General features: G+C 26.4%; 1 long non-coding RNA gene across 1 annotated transcript; it reads left to right on the forward strand.

Moving 5' to 3' along the window:
- Positions 1–6,095: 6,095 nt before the first annotated feature.
- On the forward strand, positions 6,096–7,522 carry LOC124900055. The gene is made up of 3 exons (XR_007057647.1): positions 6,096–6,908; positions 6,993–7,079; positions 7,157–7,522. It is a non-coding gene; the product is annotated as an uncharacterized LOC124900055 (long non-coding RNA).
- The last annotated feature ends 999 nt before the right edge of the window (positions 7,523–8,521 follow it).

The raw sequence follows: 8,521 nt of genomic DNA on the forward strand, positions 1-8,521 counted from the left end.
GATAGTTGTAGAAATCTTGATTATATTTTTATATATAATTTAGTGATTACGTTCTTGACACTTTGAAGTTGTTTTGATTTCTTCGTTAACCTAATTGTGTGATTTTTATATGTGTTTTATGGTATTTTGAGATTTTATCATTCGCTTTTGTTTAAATTGGTTCATATATTATTATTGCCATAATTTATGTTTGTTAGGTTGTCACCTGATTCAAAACAACGCTACAAGACCAAAAAAATTTCAAGTAAGCTTCGAAGCTTTATTGTATTTAGAAAATAAAATAAAATAAAATATTTTAATATTTTGATTCATAAGATGCACACGTTTACCTTAAGTTTAAATTCATTATTTTTAAGTGTTGCTTTGATTTATTTTTTTAAACCTAATTGTGTGACTTTTTGTGCATATTTTGTGCTATTTTGAGATTTTATACTTAATATTTTTTAAATTGATTTATATTGTTTAATTGTCATAATGTATGTTCATTAGATTGTGACCTTTAGAAGAATGCAACGAGACCGAAATTTTCAAGTAAGATTCGAAGCTTTGTTGTGTTCAAAACCTATAACAAAATTTGAATTTTTAATTTTTGTTATTATAATTGGTTAGGAATCATGGTAAAAGTGTTTTACTTTTTTCATTATATTAATAAATTATTAATATTAAACATAAATAAATAAAGTGTGAAGGTCATTAGAAAGAACTTTTTGTGAATCATTAAAAGACTCTACAATAAATAAAATTGATATTTATTATATTTCTCAATTTTTTGTTTAATTTTTTAATTTCAATTTATGTTATTATAATTAGTTACGAGCCATAATAAAAGTGTTTTCTTTTTTTCTTTTGAATTATATTAATATATTATTAATCTTACTTATAAATTAATATAGTTTGAAGGTCCTTAAACCAATAGATAAAATTATTATTTACTATTTTTATTCAGTTTTTTATTTAATTATTTTATAATATTTCTCCTAAAATATGTAGAAAGAATTGTGATAAAATAAAGACTCTTAAACCATGAAAGATTAAGTATTTGTAAAATATATTATATTAAAGGGTAATTAATGTCAATATGAAGTAGTTGATGCAAAATTTTTTTTGGAGACACGTTAGACATAAAATAATTAAACTCATAAATAGAAATATAGAAAGACAAAATTAGAAGGTAGTTTCTAAGGGCAGCCGATTTTTTTTCACCTTTAAAGTTGAAACATTGTTGTCTAAGGAATGACTTTGTGGTACAATCAAACTTATGTACATTGTACAACATAAATATGATTATCTAGAATTATTTGGTTAATTAGATCTTAGTATTTTGCTATTTTGTTATTTTTTTATTTTTTTTTTGTAATTATGTGTCTCACACTTTTTTCTTTTTGAGTCGAGGGTCTATGAAAAATAATATCTCTACCTCACAATATATAAGGTAAAATCTGCGTACATTCTATATTTTTCAAACTTCATTTTAAAATTAAATTGGACGTGTTGTTCTTCTTTATTATGGTCAAATTAAATTCTATATTTTTCAAATTCCATTTTAAAATTAAATTGGATGTGTTGTTCTTCTTTATTATGTTTAAAGTAACGATATTAAATATAATATTTACTTTTATTTTACAAAATATATTTGTTTTGCATATTTTATTGATTAACTACGCATATATTCAACACATGTACATTTTTATATGTAACTTTTTTGTGTCGGTGTGATACATTTGTTGGTTATTAGATCAAATAATAAATTAGTTATTTTCAAAAATTAGAATTTGCATCTGCTGCAAGCTTCATTTTTATTACACATAAGTAAGATAAATTTTCTTTTAAGTCATGTATTATATTAAAATATTATTATTTTAAATTTGTATTTTACGAAATGAACGTCGGTAGCCAATTTAGTTACTCATGTCAATAAATTAGGTAATAAGCTTGCATATGATAGTGATCGAAAAACTTAAAGGAATTTAAAGAGTACGTCAATCACCCTCTCAATCTTACATTAAATGAATTTTATTTTATATTAAAAAATATTTGGATTCTTTATTATAATTAAATCCCTAATTAAAATGTTGATTGACAATTTTTTCTAAAAATAAATTATTTACTCGACATAAGTACACGCGCAAAGCGCGTACACTAAACTAGTATATATAAAAGAGGATTAGAGGCATGCTGATGTGGCATGCCTCAACGATCAGCTTTTGTATTTATCTATTTTCTTAGAGTTTTACCTTTTTAAAGTATTATTTATGTGATTAAATAAATAAAATGAATAAAAGATCAAAAGTCACAACTATTAAATTCTTTGTGCCTTAAATTTCCGTTAATAAACAAAACATCAAAAGTCACAATTATTAAATCCTTTGTACTAAATACCACCTCTCTTAATTATCACTAAAAAGTTAATAAAGAAGAAATATTATTGTGATTAACAAATGTCAAGACATTACAGACTTTTTAAAGCCTTCACAAAAGAATTAAAATAGTAAAACTAACCACCATCCTTTATTATAAAATAAATCTTTATTTTTTTTTGAATAAATTTTTCCAATTACAATATAATTATTCATTATTTAAGTACATAATTTGAAAGGGTTCTACAACATTAAACCTTAAATACTACTATATAAATAGATATAATATGTATTTGCCATCTCACTTTTTGATTTTCTGAGAATATAGATAGGACAGAAAGAATTAGGCCAAGGAACAAAGGCCATAAGAATTTAAGATTTTTTTATCTTCTCAAAGCTTCAAAAGTTATCATCTTGTGTGCTTGTAGTGATATTGGATAAACAACACATTATATTATATGAATAGTTCTTAATTCTTTGATTACCTTTCAAGATATCAAACACTAAAATGGATCAACGGACTTTGCTAAGCAATTACAATCTCATTGAGAGGGCACAGCAAGAAGAAGAAAAGAAGCATGAATCAGATCACTTGTATATTGTAGTTAGTTTTCTTCATCTATCCTCTCTACATATTTTTATATGTATTACTTTATATTTATATGAGGAAAAATTAATAATATTTTAGGAAAACTATGATATTGGGTGATTGTGCATAAAATTAGGAGCAAACAATGAAATTAAACTATATGAAGTATTTTCATATTTGAATAAATAAAGACAAAAATAAAATAAGGAGAATAGAAAAATATAGATGTCAAGAAAAAGAAGATAAAGAATTTCTTTTATATATTATTGCCGAAAATATAGTGTTAATTTACAAATAGTAATTTAATTATTTTGTTCACTTATATTGTCTTAGTCTGTTTCTTATATACTCTCCCTAAATTTTGAGAGAATAAAACTAAATTATTTAGATGGTAGGATATATTATTTTTAAAAACAAAAAATAAAGAGAGAGAGAGAGGACATTTTAAAAATATTATGATGAAAAGAAAGGAACTATCTGACTTTTGATTTGTGCTTAAATTTAGGGTTAAAGATTTTAATTAGGAAAGGCATATAATTAACGTGTAGGAAATATTATGATGAAAAGAATGTCTCTTTGGCTAGAATTTTTAATTATTTTTTTCTCAGTTTTTTTTAAATATTTAAGTATAAAAAAATATTAAATTATATATTTCACATATTTTATGACTGCACGAAGCGCGGTTAAATTTACTAGTTTTATTAGAATCTCAACTCATTTAATTAATTTAATTATCTTTTTTTTTTAAATAGGAGACAATGTTTCTCTTTTTTTTTCTCCCTAAACCAAGATGTGCCTAAAAGTGTGATTTTAATCGTTTGCCTTTTATGAGTTTTCATTAAATAATTGACAGTTTAGAATTATGTAAATGAATGAAAAAGTTAATATGAATTAAATTTAGATAACTTTTAATTTATATTTAATTTTAAAATAATTCCCAAATAAGGGTGAGGTTTAACTGCCCACCACAAATGGATATAATTTAATTATATAATTTATTATTATTATTATTATTATTATCCACAACTACTACAACACATGTCACCTACTACTACTATATTATTATTATTATCTACTACTACTGCATCACAATGCCATGTACTACTACTATTTTTTTTTTATTTTTATTATTATTATTATTATTATTTTTTTTTTTTAATTTTTTTTTTGTTGCTTTTACTACTCTTACTGCTATAACTACTTATTTATGTATTATCATATTTTTATTTTTCAAATATTTAAATTAAATAAATTCAAATATATATATTAAAATATTAAAAGGGATAACTTTATGAATAGTAAGAGTTCATTTAGAGTTGGTATCCAATTCAAATTATAGAAGAATCTGTACCTAAATTGTAGAAGAATCTATACCTGACAATTCAAATTCAAAATTTAACACCAATTCAAATAACTAATTTTTACCTAACTTTATCCAAAAATTAATTTAAAAAATAAATTTTATCTCTAAAATTAAATTGTATTCTCTTGTAGTTTCAATCTAGAACTATTAAAAAATATTTCAAACTAAATAATTTTTGTCGGAATGTATTTTTATCTATAAGCTAATTTTAATAACTTTATATTTTATAATTGCGATTTGTAATAATACAAACTGTAGAATACTTTATTATACAAAAATGCAACGCAAATGATAATTCTTGAAAAAATGGGAATGGGAAAATTTCTTTTTCTTTCTTTCTAATTTTATCATTTTTCTCTTATTATTATTACTACTAAGTTTTTCTAAAATATTAAGATTGCTACAATTACTTGTGTATTACTACTACTATTATTATTATTGTTGTTGTTATTATTTATTTTCATAATATTATATTCTATACAACAACAACAACAACATACCAAGTGTATTCCCACCTAGTGAGGTCTGTGGAGGGTAGAGTATACACAGACCATATCACTACCTCAAGAGAAGTAGAGAGACTGTTTTCGATAATATTATATTCTATATTATACTTAAATATATTTTATAACATTGAAAGAATTACTTTATAAATAATAAGAGTTCATTTAGAACTCTTCAATGTTAGGTTTTTAGTTTCAAGCCAATGATAATCCTTTTTTAAGAGAAATCTAATTTTTTCAAATTCAAATATCCCTATCTTTTAATTTAAATTTTTTGTTACAACATTCTATTAATCTTATCTTAAAAGTGCCAAGTGGCTTATTCTTATGCTGTCACTTGACTTCTTCTGGTGCTTCGTTCTTTGCTTTATAATATACTAATATATTATATTCTATATAATACTTAAATATATTTTATTACATTGAAAATAATTACTTTATGAATAGTAAGAGTTCATTTAGAACTCTTCAATGTTAGGTTTATAGTTTCAATCTAATGATAATCTTTTTTAAAAGAAATCTAATATTTTCAAATTCAAATATCCCTATCTTTTAATTTAAATTTTTTATTACAACTTTCTATTAACCTTGTCTTAAAAGTGCGAAGTGGCTTATTCTTATACTATCACTTGGCTACTTCTGATGTTTCGTCCTCTGCTTTATAATATACTAATATATGTACCCGCGTGATGTGCGGAACATTTTTTTAAAATATTATTCATTAAAATTGTTAACTTCTTCACACAAGATTAATCAAATTTTATTGTAAAAAATTAACATATTCCAAGGTCAATGAAATGTTAAAAATAATCATTAATAGTGAAATTACAATTGATACTTAATAACTAATCACAATTACAATTATACTAAATGTTTTGATATAAAATATGTTTTCTTTTTATTCTATCGATTAATTTTAAAAAATAGTAAACTATAAACTATAAAATAATTATTATTTTTATTGTTGGAATTTTAACTTTATATTTTAATCAACTAAGACTTGTAATTAATCCCTTACCTTTCATTTCATTTTTTTTTAAATCTATTAATTCAACTTCATCTATTAACTGAATCTTTTTTAAATAAAATATCTTTCAAGTCATTTCAAACACTAAAAATACTTAACTTTGTCAATTACAAAACTTCTAATTCTAAATTTTCGATTTCACAATTTTAATTTAAAAACTAATTAAGCACATAGAATTTATTATTTGTTCTTTTAAATTTCAGGATTTGTTCTATTATTATAATATTTTTTATTGTTTGATTTCATCATTAATAACTTTAAATATTTTATTATACTTATTGTTATATCTTCTATATTAATTCAATTAAAAGTTTTTATGCTACTCTCAAAATCACTGATCCCACCAAATCTCACACTCATCCTTCATCTCTACTCCGCTACCCCACCCTTAATTTTTTTTTTAAAATTTTTAAATTATTGTTAAATTATTTGCTCACTCCCCCTACAAATAAAATAATTTTTTTATTTTTATATAAAAAAATTCCCACACCATCCACCCCAATCCCCTTACTAAACGCCTTCCCCACTCCCTCTTCCTATTTTGTTCTATTATTTTTAAAACCGTTTTAAAAACTTTTCCTTATTCTCACCTCCTGTCTCGACCCCAAAAAAATTTAAACTTTTTACTTTTTTTTTTAAGAAAAAGAATTTTTTTTGTATCCCCACCCTAAAACGTCACCTACATCCACTACTCCATCTTTCCCCACCCACCTAGCCCCGATCCGACTACTATATTTTCCTACCCTCATCTTCCCCCATCTTTTTTTTTGTTTAATTTATGATTTTATTAATCAAAAATAGTCCCGATGGACCAACCCATCTAAAAAAATCCAACAAATTACAATTGATGTAAACAAAAGGACCAGACCAAAACATTGACCCGACCCAATAAAACAAACAGATAAAAGAGAGTAGGGTTTCCTAATTGAGCTTAGAGCTAAGCTCTCTTTCACTCAGCCTCCTTCATCATGTCTTCTTTCATTAAGGTGCAGTTCTATCTTCTTCAGTTGTGGGTACTTAATACTATGCCATGGATACTCCGGCTTGGAGTTTTGTCCAGCTTGCATGAGTAAGTAGCTTCCTTCATTCTTCTGGTTGATGCTTTCTCCTTCTTTAAGTTCCTGACTTGCTTATTTGCTTGCTAATATCTCAGGTGATATCTCCAGCTTATGGATGCTACTAATGTTTTTTGGAGCTAACACATCGGGTCTAGTCCATTGATGCTTGTCTCTTCCTCCAAGTAAGTTATACTCCTTATTGAGATTACTGACTACCCTGTAGCTTTGTTTCACCATATGTATCATTCTTGAGTTGCAGGTATAGCTGGGATGCTCAAACCCGCTAATATTTGGAAGAATTCAAGTACCTCAGTCGCTTGATATGCATCTGACCATGTGACCCCCTACCTGTTGAGATTCCATTTTTGTTGGCTAGTGTAGATAGACTAAGTAGCATTTTCACTTTTTTGTTTACCTTATCAGGTTGTACATATAGTTCATTTGAAAAAACTACTTGTTGCCCTTCCAGTCCTCTTACCCCTTTGCTGGTACTAGTCTCAAATATGGGCATTACTGCTTGTCACTATTAAGAATCCTCCTGCCTAAACTTGGTAATTGGTTGAATAAAGTGAATGTGAAATTACCTTATTAAACTGCTAAGTTAGCTAAGTAATCAGCCAGTTGATTGCCCTCGCTGAGTACATGTTGTATAAATACTTGCTAGCCAGCCATTAATTGCTTTATTTTCTCTATAATGTCTACTATCTTCCATGGAACTTCCCAAAGCTGATTTATGAATTTTTGCAATGCAAGTGAATCAGTCTGAATAATTACCCTTTCTTGCCCTGTTTGATTGCAATGAGTGGCTGCATATAGTATTGCTTTTGCTTCAGCTTCTATATTGTCTTTCTCCTCTATTATTGACCCTTCCGCATGTATTAAGTTACCTTGTGCATCCCTCAAATAAAATGCCTATGAACTTCTACCTGGATTCCCTTTTGATGCTTCATCTGTGTTATATTTACACCAACCTTGCTCTGGCAGTTCCCATAGTACTAGTTTGACTCTGACTTTAGGCCTCAGTTGACTTAACTGTTGTAGGATTGATGGTCATTCAGTAGGAAACTCCAAGCTTAGCTTTCTAACTTTCAGCAACATTCTCAAATGCCTAGTGACATTATAGATTATTCTGTGAACTATCACCATTCTACCTTCATGTTTCATACCATTCCTTCTTCTCCATAGTTCCCATAGGATGATTTCTGGAACTGCTCTAAAATATATCTTCTCCCCCTGCTTCACCTGAACTTTTCATCATGCTTGTCTGCTTCACCTGAACTTTCTACCATGCCTGTATTATCTCTCTTAGACTCAGTCCTTGGATACTGATACCTGCAAAAGAAGGAAAATAGGATCATGTCCCATTAGCAAAATGAGATCTCAGTAGCACATGAGATATGGTCTCTTGTGCTGATTTTGACAATACCAACACTTGGAAGGACCATGTATACCCTATCTCCTTATTGTATCATCCACTGCAATTCTTCCTTTACACATCCTCCACATAAAAAATACCATCTTAAATGACATTCTTTTTATCCACAACTGCCTATAGAATTCATTAAGCTCTTCTCTATGTCTCACATAATCCCATGCTGACTTCACAGTGAAAGTTTCTCTTGCT

Source organism: Capsicum annuum, chromosome 7 (assembly GCF_002878395.1).
Source record: "Capsicum annuum cultivar UCD-10X-F1 chromosome 7, UCD10Xv1.1, whole genome shotgun sequence".
NCBI classification, from domain to species: Eukaryota; Viridiplantae; Streptophyta; class Magnoliopsida; order Solanales; family Solanaceae; genus Capsicum; species Capsicum annuum.